Genomic DNA, 18,085 nt, shown 5'->3' with positions numbered 1-18,085 from the left:
ACAATTATTTAAACAATAAATTATTGAAATAACAATTTAAGTAACGAATATAGAAACAAATTATAAAAATTTGTTTAAACAATTATTTTAACAATAAATTATTGAAATAACAATTCAAATAACGAATATAGAAATAAATTATACAAAAATTTGTTTAAACAATTATTTTAACATTAAATTATTGAAATAACAATTTAAATAACGAATATAGCAATAAATTATAAAAATTTATTTATTTAAAGATTGTTTTAAATTATAAATAACGAAAAATATGTACTTACATAATAAATATATAAGACCGAACTGACGGAACACAATACAGAATACAGAATGATAGAACCGAAATCCAGAACCGAAAAATAACAGTTACAGAACCGAAATAATATCGGTTCTTCAGAACCGTAACCGTAACCGATATAAGCCAGAATCGATATTCTCGTAACAGTTATAACATCATTTCGGTTCTTCATAACTGTTTCGATCAGAACCGATATATTACAGTTTGAAACTGTTATTTCCAGAACCGTTTCAGTCCCTGGTCTGAACAGATCGAGCGTTGGAACAGAAGAGAGCGAGCGCACAAGTGTGGGCTCGGCGCTGCACTCGTCCAATGGCGAGGCTCCGCGCCGGCGCACAAGGGGCTGCGGAGAGAAACGCTCTAGAGAGCCATCACGCTCCGTCTGTTCGTTACACGATCTCTTACAAGTAACTCGTATTCCGTTTTCGCTCTAGCGCTTAACCTACAAGTAAAATTGTTCGTCACGTTGTGGTTAGTGATCACAGTTATTATTGTAACATTGGTGATATAGCACCATCATGCTATTCGTGACTATACAGCAAATAAAGGTGCTGTCCGGTGAAATCTGTGAACGATTATTTACCTCCCAGAGACATTCCTCTTATAGAGTTATATTGCACGAGTGTGTAGACTCATGACAATTTACCTACACTGGTGACCCTGAGTTTAATACTGGGCACACCGACGTACGGACAGACGGTAGATCGTCCAGTCACCATTACATTGGTCACCCCTTCTCCTCTCAAACCTACACAAGCAAGACCGCGAGCGCCATCTAACCGATCGAACGGAAAGATATAGGATTTGGTCCAATAAGGATCAATGAAAGTCACGAACTACACGTGGTGAGCCTATTCTCAGCACGTGGGATAAATCATGTGCAATCACGAACAACGTTGTAGCACATGTAATTATTTGTTAAACAATGTACTGAACACTTGATGTACAAGAAAAAACACTTTATTACTATAATCACGCAAGGCGTATTCAACGATCAAAAAGCCGCACTATGGCTGATCAAAAATACTATAGAGGAATTTACACGTCTGTACAGTTCTAGAGACCGAGACAAAAAAGATCGATCGACACGATCGCCGTGCCGTCGACAATGGCGTCGTGGTCTTGCGCAGGCGCGGCAGCTCCCCACTACGCAGTATCTGCGGAGTGGTACGCGCGACCCCACAAAGATATGGGAAAAATGTATTTGCATGCATCGGCTGATACATGCAATACTGGATCCAATGGTCGGATAAAGATCAACACGTGTCGAGTCCCATTTCTCAACACGTGGAATAATACAATGTGCTAACACGATTAACTTGTGTAGACACGTATAACAATTTATTAACGTCGACACTGTACACGGAGTTACAATGGTCAAAAGATATAACACTGAGCTTAGTAGAATATAATACGTCTAGCACGTTCGAGCTATCGGAGAGAAGAGAGCGATCGACACGATCGGCGTGCCGTCGACAATGGCGTCAGTGGTCGTGCGCAGGCGCGGCAGCTCCCCACTACGCAATATCTGCGGAGTGGTACGCGTTACCCCACACACTCCCCCCCCCCCTAGTGCGTTGCTGCAGGGAACGCATGATACAAAATAACAACAGCACTTATACAGAACGGGTGACGCACAAAATTGAGCATAAGGGCTCGTACTCGAACGGAAATAATCGAAGGCCGTGCTGTGATTGACTAGAGGATTCTCACAATACTAATGCATTGTCAAATCACAGCACTGCCGATGAAAAAAGAATACCAACAAAAATTATACGGTATAGTTCTTCCCTTGCAAAGGGAGAAAAATGCGACGAACGCTAAATATACGATGCCCAATCAACGCTGCATCTGAATAAAGCTGCAGACGCGTCTGTTCGCACCTGTTTCAGTCTCACCTCCCCTAAGAGAACACGAGGAACCCCACGGTTACACGAAACAAATACGCGGAGTACGCGATTATATTAATCTTAACCAGAAAGGCAAAATGCGAAAACTCCAAGGTTACGCAAAACAAATACGCGATTGTATAAACTACTCTCAACCATAACGGGAGAAGCGCGAAAAATTCCAATGGGTTCGCGGAACATATACACGAGCCACGCGACTGTATAGTTTTCTACTCAACCAAAGAGGGAGAAGCGCGGAAAATTCCAATGGGTTCGTAGGACAAATACACGAGCTACGCGACTGTATAGTTTTCTTCTCGACCGAAGAGGGAGAAACGCGGAAAATCCCCACGGATTCGCGGAACAAATACACGCAGTACTTCGCGCTCCGGCCGAATCTCTTTGAGAGCTTCCAGCGGGTGTGCGAAAGCAACCAATTCCGGTCTATTTTAAATAAGGGTGAGACTAAAACTTTGCCCTACGCCGAGGCGTTTACAACATAACCTAAATCGCGCACATGCGCGTCACAGGGACTAAAGCAAGAATCTACATGCGACCAGAATTTTGTATACACGTCAAAACAGGAATGCCTATTTGGCGCGACCTCGAACCCATGCGACCGATTCGCGAACGCACGCAAACAATGTTTTTGTCAATATATTGACACAACACCATAGGCACCGTTGACGATGACATGACGACAAGCTCTGATGACGATGCTGGCCAACTTCAGTGTGACCTTGGACAGACCAGGCCACAAGGTAAACAACGTACTGACGTAGCAACAGAGCAGCGTCCTTCAGAGAACCCTCGGGGAGAATAGGCCCCAATGTAAACAGCCTTCGGCACAGCAGCAGGCAGCGACCTTCGGCGTGACCTCGGGCAGACCAGGCCACGAGGCAAACAACAGCTCGAACGACGCAGGAACAAAGAGATGTCCCTCAGCGTGACCTCGGGCGAACCAAGCCACGAGGTAAGCAGCAACGGACAGCAAGTTTCAGCATGACCTCGGGATGACCAGGCCACGAGGTGGATCGCACATTGGAACAGCAGTAGATCACTTTTCTCCATGTGACGTCACAGCCAACTCGCCTGGCACGTACCGTGATGAAGATCAACTCGCCCCACGTGGCGGAAAACTGCCGTGCTTGCTGTAGAAGATTCTGGAACTCTTCTAAATATTAGTAGAGATCCGAACTTACCCAACACGCTGTTGGTAGTCCGTGTCTTCCTTTGTAACATGTGGAAATCCGTATAGGCTGACACGGAGGCTCGTCCTTCTCAGAAATGACGGTTTGGTCAGTGGACCGCCTCAAAACGCGGCTCCGCCATCCTGTCGAGGCGTTGTAAGTATGGGCTGCACAAAACCCGCTCCCTCTCCGCTCAGGACGATGCTGCTCAGCTCCGTGGTTGCGCGATGTCCAATTGAATAGTTGGGGTCACCAATATGCGAAAAAATGTATTTGCATGCATCGGCTGATACATGCAATACTGGATCCAAGATTTGTGGATATGTGTGACAACAATTTAAAAGTGAAAAGGCATTGACCCCTTCTACTCGATAATTCCATTGGGTGGATATTAGAAATGCCCTTGTGGATTTTAACGATTAGGTACGTTCAATGTCGTCCAACGATTTCGTAACCATTTTCATCGCGCTGGGACCCCAAATGAGAACCAAGGTATGCATGCATCTGTCACTTGTGATACATGACTGTCATACTATGACGACTATGACGTTCGCAATGTACACCTGTGTTGGTCGCGTTGCAGCATGTTACGTGGATATTTAATTGTTAATAACTAAATAACAAAGCCGAAACCGCATTTTTTTATACTTCATTTTCGTCTTATATTATCGTCGAGAACCACCCCTTAAATTTTCTCCCACCTGCAGTCGAACACCCTGTATATACAGGGTGTCCCAAAATTCGTGTACTTCCTTGCAATGGGAGGTTCCTGAGACCATTCTAAGAGACATTTTCCTTTGCACCAATGTCAACTGCGGCTTTGTTTAGGAGTTACACTGTCCAACAGCCAAAAAGTATTTCGATTCCCACTATGCGATTCTTGTAGAGTTTTCCGCGCTGATTCCGAATCTGGTTTTAATTTTTTTCCTATACGTCCAGTTTTTGAGAAAATGGAGTTTAAAAAAAAGACATATTTTTCAACTTTAAACAAATATTGCGATGTTATTATAAAAGATATTGAATTGTTCTTTACAGCAAAAGATTCTGTAGACTTTCCCGAATACAGTGATATCCAATATTAATACATTACGATTGTTTAAACATGTTTAAACAATGATTAAAGACGGAGATGCACCACTTTTGCACCAATTTTTGCGGATATTTTCGAATTTATCTCAAAAAATAAGGGTCCAGCGAAAAATTGAACTATACCACGCGAAAGAGCAGACTTTTATCTTGAGAAACCCCCTGTGAAGTTTGCATGGTCAGCGTTTTTTTCGAACCAGAAAGCAAAATATCTTCGCGCGACATGAGTTTCCGCCAGTGGTGCTCGGGACGGGATACGGCGCAGCGACGGGATACGGAGCGGCGAACGACCGTTCTGGTGGTGAGCGCCACTGGTGACAACTCATGTCGGGCGAAGATATTTTGCTTTCTGGTTCGAAGAAAACGTCGACCATGCAAACTTCACAGGGGGGTATCTCAAGATAAAAGTCTGCTCTTTCGCGTGGTATAGTTCAATTTTTCGCTGGATCCTTATTTTTTGAGATAAATTCGAAAATATCCGCAAAATTTGGTGCAAAAGTGGTGCATCTCCGTCTTTAATCATTGTTTAAACATGTTTAAACAATCATAATGTATTAATATTGGATATCACTGTATTCGGGAAAGTCTACAGAATCTTTTGCTGTAAAGAACAATTCAATATCTTTTACAATAACATCGCAATATTTGTTTAAAGTTGAAAAATATGTCTTTTTTTTAAACTCCATTTTCTCAAAAACTGGACGTATAGGAAAAAAATTAAAACCAGATTCGGAATCAGCGCGGAAAACTGTATAAGAATTGCATAGTGGGAATCGAAATACTTTTAAAAAGTTGAAATTTGTTGGACAGTGTTATTAACGAAAAACAAGGACCAATCAGAGCGCGCCCTGGGCCGCCGCGCCGCGCCAGCAAGCGAGTGTCGGTGGTACGCCGTGACATCGCAACGAACAAGAGTTTCTCGATTATGTGAATGCTCTCCGATTTCAATTGGATATGTGGTCAAGATGATTATTCTGAACAACATTTCTCTTTAGACTTTTTGGCGATCGGCTTTAGTTTACGAGATTATCGCGAGGAACTTTACTTGTAAATCCATGGGATCGATGTACTACTAGCTTCTATCCGATTTCAATGAGCTTTGGATATGTGGTTAAGACCATTATTCTGAACAACATTTCTCTTTAGACTATTTGGCGGTTGGCTTTAGTTTACGAGATTATCGTAAAAAAAGAGAAGAAGCAGAAACTGATTGTATTAAAAACTCACGTATTCAGCCGTAAATCCATTTGCTGCTTCGAAATGTGTGTCTTGAAATTTCTCCACACTCACAATCACTGTTCACATTTGTCAACACATAGTTATGCACTAATAATAATTGCCATATCCCTTGTACTGCTGCACAAATCACAACAATCAGGTAATGCAATCACTAGACCGTGGATTTCATGCATTTGTAGCAAACATGAGTAGGTGCATTTTAATACAGTAGAGAGATTAAAATAATTTCAAAACACCATAGTATTATTTTCAACCTCTTAAAATGATCACAGTGAGAATCAAATATCTGTCTGGCTCCTGTCCCTTGTAATAGCGGCAGCCAATATTAATTTTGCATAAAGATCCGCAGTCTAGTGATTAGTTTAAAAATCATCAAAAACACAGCTAACAGCAACCGTTAGCTTTGAATTGACAAGTCTTTGGAGATGTTCTCTCTACCGCGGCTCGAACGACACTGATTTTCCGCAAGATTTTTCTAAAGAATTTGGGAAGGGCATTTAGAGTGTCGAAATTCGAAATGCACGCTGTAGCACGTTTACAAAAACGATGGGACGGTTAGACGAAAAACAGGACACGAGAAGGACCGATTCAAGATTTATGGCAATCATATGTTTAGCTTTTCCTGTAGATTGGTACGCAGAGTCGATGGGTAACCGCGCGATCGAAAACGTAATCCGTCCTTTTACCCAGCAAGGGGTAAAAATGTCAGGTCAGCGTAGAAAGCATCCCTATTGTCCTATACCTTCCTTAAGAAACCTTCTAGAAGAAGGACAGACGACTTTTTCGAATGGTCACCCATCGACTCTGCGTACAAATCTACAGGAAAAGCTAAACATGTGATTGCCATATATCTTGAATCGGTCCTTCTCGTGTCCTGTTTTTCGTCTAACCGTCCCATCGTTTTTGTAAACGTGCTACAGCGTGCATTTCGAATTTCGACACTCGAAATGCCCTTCCTAAATTCTTTAGAAGAATCTTGCGGAAAATCAGTGTCGTTCGAGCCGCGGTAGAGAGAACATCTCCAAAGACTTGTCAATTCAAACCTAACGGTTGCTGTTAGCTGTGTTTTTGATATTGATATTTAAACTAATCACTAGACTGCGGATCTTTATGCAAAATTAATGTTGACTGCCGCTATTACAAGGGACAGGAGCCAGACAGATATTTGATTCTCATTGTGATCATTTTAAGAAGTTGAAAATAATACTATGGTGTTTTGAAATTATTTTAACCTCTTGTGGGGGATCTAGATATGAGAGAGAGGAGGAAAAAGGAAGGAGAGCGTTTCGTCCTAGGCCCGCTAGAGGACTCATCAGTAAGGCTATCTAGCGGACCCTGCCTTAGACGGTTGGGATGTCGGAAGGCGGTTGAGGACTGTATATATACAAATCATTGAGGAACCGAGTACTTGCGGGAAAGGTCTTTCGACTCCTGTCCCTCTTGTGGCGTATGTAGGAAGTTGCCGCTACATTACCCCCCTGCCAGTGTATAACGATAATCTTGACGAGTTCCCTTTGTCAGAATCCGAGGAGGACGATGGGATTGCTTGCAGGTCGTTGCCCACTCGATTGATGCGTGTCGAGTTTTTTGAGAAGCGCGCGTTTTTTTTTTAGCTCGAACTGTAAACACTCATCATGGCGAGCTAGTGAGTCGCGCTCGTGCCTATCGAGCCGTAGATGCTGCTGTCCTAGCATGGCCGCTCGAAGAGGACGTGGATTCGGTCGCTGAGCCTCCGTGAGTCCGTCGTGATCTGCTGACGTCGGTCGTCTGCAACAGATCAACGGGTCGCCACACTAGGAGAGGGATTACGTATTCTCGGCCGGTTTGCAGTAGAATCTCCATCCTCCTTGATGTTGTTGTTGGGCTCCTGGTTGTTGTCGTCCGTTTTTCCTCCGGTCGGTCTCCGTCTTGCGTTTCTGTTCTGCGTCGGGGTCACCAATGTGGGGGATCTAGATATGAGAGAGAGGAGGAAAAAGGAAGGAGAGCGTTTCGTCCTAGGCCCGCTAGAGGACTCATCAGTAAGGCTATCTAGCGGACCCTGCCTTAGACGGTTGGGATGTCGGAAGGCGGTTGAGGACTGTATATATACAAATCATTGAGGAACCGAGTACTTGCGGGAAAGGTCTTTCGACTCCTGTCCCTCTTGTGGCGTATGTAGGAAGTTGCCGCTACACTCTCTACTGTCATAAAATGCACCTACTCATGTTTGCTACAAATGCATGAAATCCGCGGTCTAGTGATTGCATTACTTGATTGTTGTGATTTGTGCAGCAGTACAAGGGATATGGCAATTATTATTAGTGCATAACTATGTGTTGACAAATGTGAACAGTGATTGTGAGTGTGGAGAAATTTCAAGACACACATTTCGAAGCAGCAAATGGATTTACGGCTGAATACGTGAGTTTTTAATACAATCAGTTTCTGCTTCTTCTGTTTTTTTACGATAATCTCGTAAACTAAATCCAACCGCCAAATAGTCTAAAGAGAAATGGTGTTCAGAATAATGGTCTTGACCACATATCCAAAGCTCATTTAAATCGCATAGAAGCTAGTTGTTGGAGATCGGATACGAGGATCAGTGGGATTCAGTGGGTTATAAATTGCAGCTAGTACACGTTGTTTAACACACACGTTTAATGAGCGTACTCAACAAATCACAACAATGAGATACATTAAATGATGTGAGAATGCGGTGCCACGAATGACGAGTTCGACTGGTGTAGCGCTTAAGCGAAGAGCGGTGTCACGAAGGTAGATCCGCGTTGGCCGTTAACAAAGATCTGGTGATCTCGATCAGCAGGTGCGTAACCGAAAATCACGCGTTCGGCGTATCGCGAAGTGGGGGGTCGAGCGGCTGACGTGACGTCATCCGCTCGACTACGCGATGTCGGTGGGAGCGGATCAGCCGGGTCTAGATCGGCCGGAACACTAGTAGTACATCGATCCCATGGATTTACAAGTAAAGTTTCTCGCGATAATCTCGTAAACTAAAGCCGATCGCCAAAATGTCTAAAGAGAAATGTTGTTCAGAATAATGGTCTTGCCCACACGTCCAAAGCTCATTGAAATCGGAGAGCATTCACATAATCGAGAAACTCTTGTTCGTTGCGATGTCACGGCGTACCACCGACACTCGCTTGCCGGCGCGGCGGCCCATTGCGCGCTCTGATTGGTCCGTGTTTTTCGTTAGTAACTCCTAAACAAAGCCGCAGTTGACATTGGTGCAAAGGAAAATGTCTCTTAGAATGGTCTCAGGAACCTCCCATTTCCGGGATGTTCGAAAACCTGCGGTCCAGTTTTCTTATTAACGTGCAAGGCGACTCCGAACCGTCAAAGCGATCGCATTGTATGTATACGCGTTCTACACAATAGACATCAGCACGCGTGCGAGAGTTTTTGCCCAGCGCCACGGCGATATCAGCTGGGCAAAATGACAACAACCGGCGAGGTGATCGACCGCCGATGTAAACCTCGCCGGATCGCAGCGTTCATCGAACCCGGCAAATTGTATCGTGGGCCATCGCATCATGTTTTGCTTACTCCAATTCCGTTACCCTATTCCTTTGTCTCCCCCGCAGCACCGGTTATTAGGTCATTAACCTAACGAACGTTGCTGCGATCCTACCTGTTTAATTTTAAAGTCCCCACTCTGTAATCCTTCCAAAACCGATGGCCCACGCGGGTATAAAAGAGATGTATGTGCGCTCATCGGCGAATTCTCGCAATTTCTCTTCTGTCATACTGACACGCGCTACTGTTGACAAGTTGTTACGCCCGGTTGAACTCGCGATACTTGCGCTTCACACCGACCGTATTCATTCATACCTCATTATACCATTTCATCTCATTTCTCATTTGTATCTTTTCTGGTTTTCCTTTAAATATACTTTGTTATTTCAACCTGTCTCACCATTCTCTCGCACTACTTTCCATTTCATCCTTTTCATAGCTAGAGTTTACAACACGGGAAGTACACGAATTTTGGGACACCCTGTATAACTCTGTTTATTCTCGAATATTGTGTTTATCTTGTACAAATTATTTACTTTGTTCGCGACTCCTATCAATTTATTTTCCGAGTAAATCTTTGAATTTTTTCCAAATGAAACTATTTTCGCTTTCTCTGCAATTTTACCAATACTCATTAAATTCCTATCCATCTCTTTAACGAAGAATACATCATTTAATGTTATTTCCGTTTTGTTAAAATTCGTTATAAATTTTGCTTTAATATCTCCTACTTTAGTCGCTTTTAATGTTCGGCCATCTCCCACTTTAACATTTATCGGATTTTCTAGCTTGCTTAATGTTACAAAATATTTATCATTGTTTATAATATGGTCCGAACATCCGCTATCTAATACCCATTCTATTTTATTTTTACAATTATTTACCTCGCTACTGTAGCTTACTCTACCCTCTGTCTCGGACAAGAATGTCATCGCGGCTTGGCCTGGGATCTGTCGGTCTTGCCGTTGTTGACCGCCTCGTCCTCGATATCCTGCTACCCAACCTGCACCTCGGCCTCGGTAAGCGCTGCTGCCTCTGCTATAGCTGCCGCTGTCTTGCTGTTGGGGCTGATATCTCGCGCCTCTTCGCGCTTGCTGCTGTCTTCCACCCCTCGAATCTCTCCAGAAATTTCCACCGTTTCTCTGGCTCATGCACTCATATTGATAATGTCCTGACTTTCCGCATTTGAAACACGTTCTGTCCTTTTTTACTTCACTTCGAAATACATTTGAATTACCACTCACAATTTTTGGACTTTGATTTTCATCCTTTTCACGTTCTTCGTATAACTTGATTTTATTTATAACACAGTCAACTGTTCTTTCTTCTTCGGGCAAAACATCAACTAAATCACCAACATGACTTAAGGAACTGGGTAGCGTCCTCAGTAAATAGTTTAACTTTTCTGATTCATTTACCGTAGCACCGGCATTTTTCAGTTCAATTGTCAATTTTTCAAATTCACTAAAAAATTCACTTGTTTCGGTAAAGTCTTTTAATTTTAATCGTTCCAATTTATTTCTAACACAAATTTGTAATGCGGTTGACACACGTAAGTACAGCTTATCCCAGCTAGCACCGTACATTCATTGGACGTCCGTTTATGTCCAGTTTACGTCCATACGTCCGACGTCCGTTACGGATGTCCCTCGGACGTCCAAAGGACCAAAATTTCGGATGTCCTAGGGACGATCATTATTTTTTGTCCCAGGGACGTCCATGGGACCTACACTTCCGATGTCCCAGGGACGCTCATTTTTTTCGTCCCAGGGACGTCCGTGGGACCTAAATTTCGGACGTTCCAAGTACATCTATTTTTTAAGTCTTATAGGCGTGCTCAGGCGGACTTTGGTATCAGAATGCTCACTTCTCATGCATGCAAAAATATATATGTACACATACATAGAATTTTAAAATTTTATATAAAACTATATGTATATAGAATTTAAAATTTTTTATAATTTTTTAACTTCCCGATTCATAGGGAAGTTATTGTAATTTTTTTACTGATTTGTGTTACATTTATACTTATTCTTTTCATAAATACGAACATCCGTTGTCTAGTAGTAGTAATAGAAATAATGGTAATAACAATAATGATAGTAAAAATATCAAAATAAAAGCATCACTATATAGCGGGATTTGGACTTTGGTCTTTCGGGTGGAAACGTGATTCTTTACCACCATGCAACACCGGCTCCTACCAGAAAATTTTGTCAATAGTTATTATATATTGTCACGTCGCTTTCTTAACTTTTCGTATGGATGGTCGAACGATGAATAGCGACACCGAGAATTTACAGGCGAGACGCCGGGCCACGCTCGGCCGCGCGATGCGTGGTCCTCTCGGGACAAAATACGCTCACAGTCTCTTTATTTGAAAATCAAACTTGATGCAATTTCGGGCGCCAGACACCTGAAGGTGTCACACGAAAGAATCGTAATCTAAACACGAAAGCGTAACGCGGTTGGACTCTCGAGGCTGTGACGTAGCAAACGAATTCTGAATAGCTCTCGCGAGGGCGCAGGATTCTACGTCGGGAGAACACGAGACGTTCCCCGCGACGGGAAGGTTTTCACACAAGGAATAAACAACGTTTCGGCTAGCAAGATGTTTATTAAACGATTCGACTGGGCTGCCGACGACTCGGCAGCGAATACAAAGTAGCCGGCGCGTATTATCGCGACTGATGGAAATCGCACGCGCTGTTTCTCCCGTACTTTACAAACTCGCGAAGAATTCGGCAGCGATAGGAACTTCGCGACGCGGAAGGCCTCGAAGGCCGATTTCCGGCCGAACTCAGATGGAATTCGCGATTTCTCTCGGACTTGCGTCGATCGAACAGAATTTACGACCACGAATCGAACACGCGACGGCTTCACACCGTGGAACGAGCGCAGGTTAATTAGAATTAACGGCGGCGGCGATAGTATCCCGAATCCGCGATTTCGCGTTTAGATCGGCGTCGTACAACCGCCATAAGGCGGCCACGCGGCCCCCCGCTATCCGACCGGATTCGTACCGCGACAACGATATCCTTCACAATACGAGGGATTCGTGATTCGACACCAATAGTGTCACCCAAATATCGTCCGCCTCGGTTGCCGTTAACTCTCGCGACACGAATACCTAACCTCGCCGCGCTACCCGAGCCAACACGAAATTCACGAATAATTAATATCGAAAGCCTGATCGGCGCTTACCACTGGTAATTCAGCGATAGCTGAACGGCAGCGAATCTCTAGGTCCCTTGGTCTCAGCAGGCGCAAAATACAAGAATTATAAGCAATCGTTCAAAGCGACAACTGTCCGTTAACGATTCCAAAGACGCAGTGAACGTTCACGCGGCAGCTCGGGTACGCGGAAGCAGGGCGTCCCCCACTGTTCGATTCTACTTCCTTCGCGCAACGTCTCGACCTATCGCTAATGCTAATCGCTAATTTTTCGTTGACGAATCCCAGGCGACGGCGTTCGGCTTCCGGCGTCTCACGGCATATCCGGCAGCGTTGTCTTCCGGTTGGCCGCTTCCCGAGGAGACGATCGGCGTCAGCCAATCCGGTTGCGGTGCAGCTTCTTCCCGGACGAGGCGACGACAGGGTAGAGTGGTTGATCGTCTCTGCACCGGATGCCCTCGTCGGCGCCTCCAGGTTGACAGTCCTGGGCCTTGACGATCTCTCGTTATTTTCTTTCGGGGTCCTGCCTTTCGCCTGCCTCGAGGTGCTTACCCTCGAGGGTTCGTTGCCTTTGCGTTGAAAGTAGAATTTCCGGATCCCGCCTGGGACCCGGATACGGTCCTGTAAACCTTAGTCGCGCAATTTGGCGCGACATTCAAAACATTAGAATGCGCCTTTTTGGGTCTCACTCGTGCCCAGGGAGAGCGCTCGCAGCGGCCCTTATCGCGATGCTTGACCAAAGGGTGGCCCGGTCTTCCGTTATGGAAGTTCGAGTGACGTAGGCAATCTTGCCACGTCACAATATAAATATACTTTTCATGTAGAATTATTCTATACATATAGAATTTCAGTGAAGACTTGATCTAAGCAAGACAGAGCTGTGCCATGTACACTATATTATAAACTTTAAAAAAATATTAGAAAGGAGTTATTTTGATTTGGAGTGTGTCACATTCATTATGACTGACAGAAAGGTCAACTTTTTCTAAGACGTATATTCTTTGTTATTTACATTTTATGAATTTTTCTAAGTACAAAAATTAATATGTTTTAATGTTAAAAAATTGTAGGATGTTAATAAGATTAAATATGTTAACGAAAAGGTCATTAAATAATTACTACGTATAATTTTCATAAAATATAATATACACGACATTTACAGGATGTTTATAGGTCATTTAAAAACCTATCGTTTTCAAAGATATGTACGATATGGTTTCTGAATATTAAAAAGTAACTAAACAACGTTCTTTGCATGAGGATAAAAAATAAAATAAATATCACATTTATTATTAACATGTATTATTACAAGCACATGGGCTAGGTACATAGTGCAATACAATCGCATATACGTATAACACTAATACATATTTATTAATAACAATTTATATTTAGTTATAACAATTTACAACAATACTCTGGGTTTTTAAAGGAAGACATACAATAAGCCACGAAAATATTCGAACACCCTTTGAAACAGAATAATTTTTTAAAAATTGTACCAAACAACTTGATTTTTTATAATAAATTGGAAGCTTTCGTTTATGAGATGATATGAAAAAAAGATCACTTTTTAAAACTTTTTTATTTGTGTTCTTTCATGTGTGTGCGTGTGTGTGTGAAATTTTAAAATATATGTTTTGTAGATCTGTGTTAGTTATAAACATGTTGAAAATTTCATCGAAATCGGTTGACGCAGGAAAAACGACACGCATCGAAAGATGAAAGATTCTGTTGATTTTAAGCAGATACTGATCAAAAGTCGTGTAAAACTACGATTTTCGCCATTTTGAAACGCTTGTAGCTCGGTTGTATGTTAATCAGTTTCGATGAAATTTTCAGCACGCGTATAAGTAACATAGATCTACGAAACATATATCTTAAATTTCTATTAAGGGCCCAAATAAAACAGTTTTAAAAAATACCTTTTTTATTTTTGCATGTAACCTTGTAAATTATAATTTTAGAAAAATCTTTTTTCATATCATTTCATAAACCAATGCTTCTAATTGATTATAAAAAAAATTAGGTCTTTTGGTACAATTATTATATAAAAAAATTATTCTGTTTTAAAGGGCGTTCGAATACATTCGTGACTCACTGTAAATGTCGTAAATTACAGAAATGTACATAAGTACAAAAACGATAATATGTAAATGACAATATGTAAATAATATATAAAACGTTAATATGTACATATAAATTAAAAAATTCTGCACTATAGGATAAAAATGACGGCGCATGTGTACGTGTGTGACCTTATATTATTAAAAAAAGCTTATGTTATACAAGTACTTCTTTCTGCAGTCTTCCTGAGCCATGTCTTCATGGAGACTTCTGTTTCTTTTTGATGAATAGAAATGTCTTCATCTATTTGCTGCATCTGAAACTTAAAATTTCAATTTAATAATATATTCAATTGTATACAACTGAATTTCAAAAATAATAAATTAAATGTGAATAATTACCTATCATTACTTTGGCGAATTTCATAGTATTGAATCTTTCCTTCTGCTTTTTACCTAGCCATCTGTACTGAAAATCCGTAGTTTCTTCAGCCTCTTCCGCATTTACCTTTGATTTGCATAGCTATCTGAAAACATTATAATATTATTATAATGTACAACATTATATTATATATGACATTGTTTCGGTTCTTCACAACTGTTTCACAATCAGAACTGGTAAATAGCAGTTTTAAACCTTTTCAGAACCATTTCACTCCCTGATTCAAATAAAATGGGTAAACTTCCGTACCACCCAAATGAGGTCTCACCCGCTGGCACGTTACTGCTTTTTTTAATGTGGGTAGTTCGCCGATAGCCCTATAGTACCACATTTTTTTTGACTTTTGATATAGCACAACTGCAATATTACATTTGGTTTGGACAAACATAATTATAGTAAGTATACAGAAAAGGTTAAACCTCTTTTAGCCTTTTATGCATAATTACCATAACTATTATATACATACGTGCTAAAAAGTGTTGAACGATGAAACTAGACTACAAAATATAAAGGAAAAGATATCCGAACATATGTACAGTGACTCTCACTAATATTCGGACACTCTTAAAAAGACGATGACTTTTTAAATATTGTATACGATTTGAACATTTTTGGGAATCTAGAGCTATTACCCAACCAGCACACATCGTCTCATAGATGTCTGTTTCATGTCGTCGTCCCGTCTGAACGTCTATGTCCCAAAGATACGTCTTTTAGTCGTCAAAAAGATGTCTTTATGGAGACGTTGTTTTCACAGCAGAGGGTGAACGTCTTTCAGCTGTCTCATTTCAGTCGTAAAAGCAACGTCTCCATAAAGGATATCTTTTTGGCGACTGAGAGACATTTTCCGGAGACGTTGTTTTTCCTACGCCGCCGGTAAAGAGTGGGGTGGAGTAGGGGGATACAGCTTCTAAGGAAGAACTTTTTTCTGTACACTTTTTCGAAAAAAGAGCTCTGCATGCTAATCCGCAATAATACAGAGAGTATTTCAACGCAAAGAGCATTTGGAAAAAGTGTACAGAAAAAAGTTCTTCCATAAAAACGTACACTTTTGTTGTTTACAAAGTTCCAAGAGCCAAATTGCAAAAAAGGGCTCTGTACGGGACCCCGCAATAATGCAGAGAATATTTCAACACAAAGAGCATAAAAAAATATTGCTTCTTCGCGAAATGCGGCTTACCCGCGTGATCGAAAAAATTAAGCTGTTTCATATATTCTCTGTCAGTGCTTTCCTGCGAGAAACATATCTGCTTCTCTGTCTTCGTAGTTTACCCCGAGTGGCGCTGTTGAAGTTACTATTTCTGGTCCGGCGCACATGGTCGACACCCCCTGGTCGGTTTAGAGAAGTGTCTAATTGTATTAGTGTATTGTAATAGTGATAATTTATCCGACGAGTGTACATTTACAAAAGTAAGTACTTCCATTGCTGTTATTTGTTACCGTTAGTGTTTTTTGCTGATGCCCTTCCGCTATATTCGAAGTTTACTATTGGGTTGGCAAGAAAGTCAAAGAAAGTATTTACTTTCGGTATTGTAAGGGGGTAGACTGCTTTTTCCAGGATTGCAACGGTGCGGGATTGCAATTGATTGCAATCCTGGAAACGAGTCTACCGCCCTAACGTGTAAATAAGTGTGAAGTCAAAAAATGAACAAAAATTGGTCATATTTCCATTCCTTCATTCTATTTGCTATTTTTCTAAATATATTCTCTAATTAATTATATTTACGTCGTAATTACATATATGTTTAAATTAGTCTCTAAATTTTACCATACTTTTCAATTCTTAGAATATATACACACAAATGGAGATGCCTACAAATACATGGACCGTTGTCCAATTTTTGGCGGACGGAACGGTAGAAGCAGTGCCAAATAGTTGGCTGGAAGGCGACAAATGTTATTGGCCACCGGTACACAAATCAAAATTGAGCAACGCAATCCAACAATGTGAACTGCCTCAACCTTCGTGGGAGTACTTTTCTGTAAAGATCTTCAAAAACAGTACCTTTGGTAAGTTAAAGTAGTTACACACCATACATGTACAATTAAAATAATAATTATATAATGCTTCTAGACGACTACACGAAGGCTAGAAGAAAAGCAAAGGAGGCCGAAGAGACCAGCGACTGGTTTAATAAATACACTTAAAATTATACTGACATTTATCTTTCATTTTCATTAAATTAGCAGAATGTGATATGCTACATAACAATTTTTTATTTTAGGCAGCAGAAGTGCACAATACGGGGGGCACAACAGCTACAACTTCGCCAGGAAAGTCTAGGTATCATTATGACTGACGTGCTGGCATGGCGGTCTGCTATAGCTGATTGGGCCGAAAGGGCAAAAAACCGTTTGCAAATTATCGAACGGCCAGCCTTGTTATATGTAATTATCACCCTTATTTTAATATTATTATTATAATGATTATTCATGTGCAAATTAATAAACAAAGATATTCTTATTCAAGGTGCAGCGGAGAAAGCCAAAGTGGACGGCAGCTGCAAGAAACATGAACAAAGCGAGTGTGACCAAGTGATTTTAATTTCAATATATCTGTGGTTATCAGGAAGAATGCCGCATGTCACATATACTTTCACTTTCGATCGCTAATACTTTGACATAGGAGGTTGGTTAAATTGCATTGTTGTCTGAGCCTTCCAAACGTGTTTCCATGACTTTTTTTCTGGTAAATATGTACAGTAGCGGACAAAAGTTTAAGACCGCTCTAAAGAAGACGATAACTTTTTTAATATTTTACTATACGATTTGAACTTTTTTGGGAAACTAGAGCAATTAGTTTACTAAAGGACGCGAAAAGAAATTTTTTCAAAAATTGCAATTGATCGGAATTGTTGAAAAAATACTAAAAGTTGATTGTTTATTTAAACATATCCTGAAAATTTCGTCAAAATCGGTCGACGTTGCAATGAGCTACAAACGTTTAAAGATGGTAAAAGTTGCAGATTTTCGGCAATAAATCGTGAAAATCTGCAATTTCTACCATCTTTAAACGTTTGTAGCTCATTGCAACGTCGACCGATTTTGACGAAATTTTCAGGATATGTTTGATTGACACAGATCTACACAAAACGTGTTTTTAAAATTTTTAATATAGGCCCACATAAAATAATTTAAAAATCAACTTTTAGTATTTTTTCAACAATTCCGATCAATTGCAATTTTTG

The 18,085-nt window shown here is 41.2% G+C and overlaps 1 long non-coding RNA gene across 1 annotated transcript; it reads left to right on the top strand.

Annotated features, from left to right (window-relative positions):
• Window positions 1-16,191: 16,191 nt before the first annotated feature.
• LOC143209187 (uncharacterized) lies at window positions 16,192-17,276 on the top strand. Its single transcript, XR_013009059.1, has 3 exons — window positions 16,192-16,307; window positions 16,685-16,907; window positions 16,972-17,276. It is a non-coding gene; the product is annotated as an uncharacterized LOC143209187 (long non-coding RNA).
• Window positions 17,277-18,085: the final 809 nt, after the last annotated feature.

Source organism: Lasioglossum baleicum, chromosome 1 (genome assembly GCF_051020765.1).
Source record: "Lasioglossum baleicum chromosome 1, iyLasBale1, whole genome shotgun sequence".
Classification (NCBI taxonomy): Eukaryota; Metazoa; Arthropoda; class Insecta; order Hymenoptera; family Halictidae; genus Lasioglossum; species Lasioglossum baleicum.
This window is presented reverse-complemented; position numbering and strand designations above follow the sequence as displayed.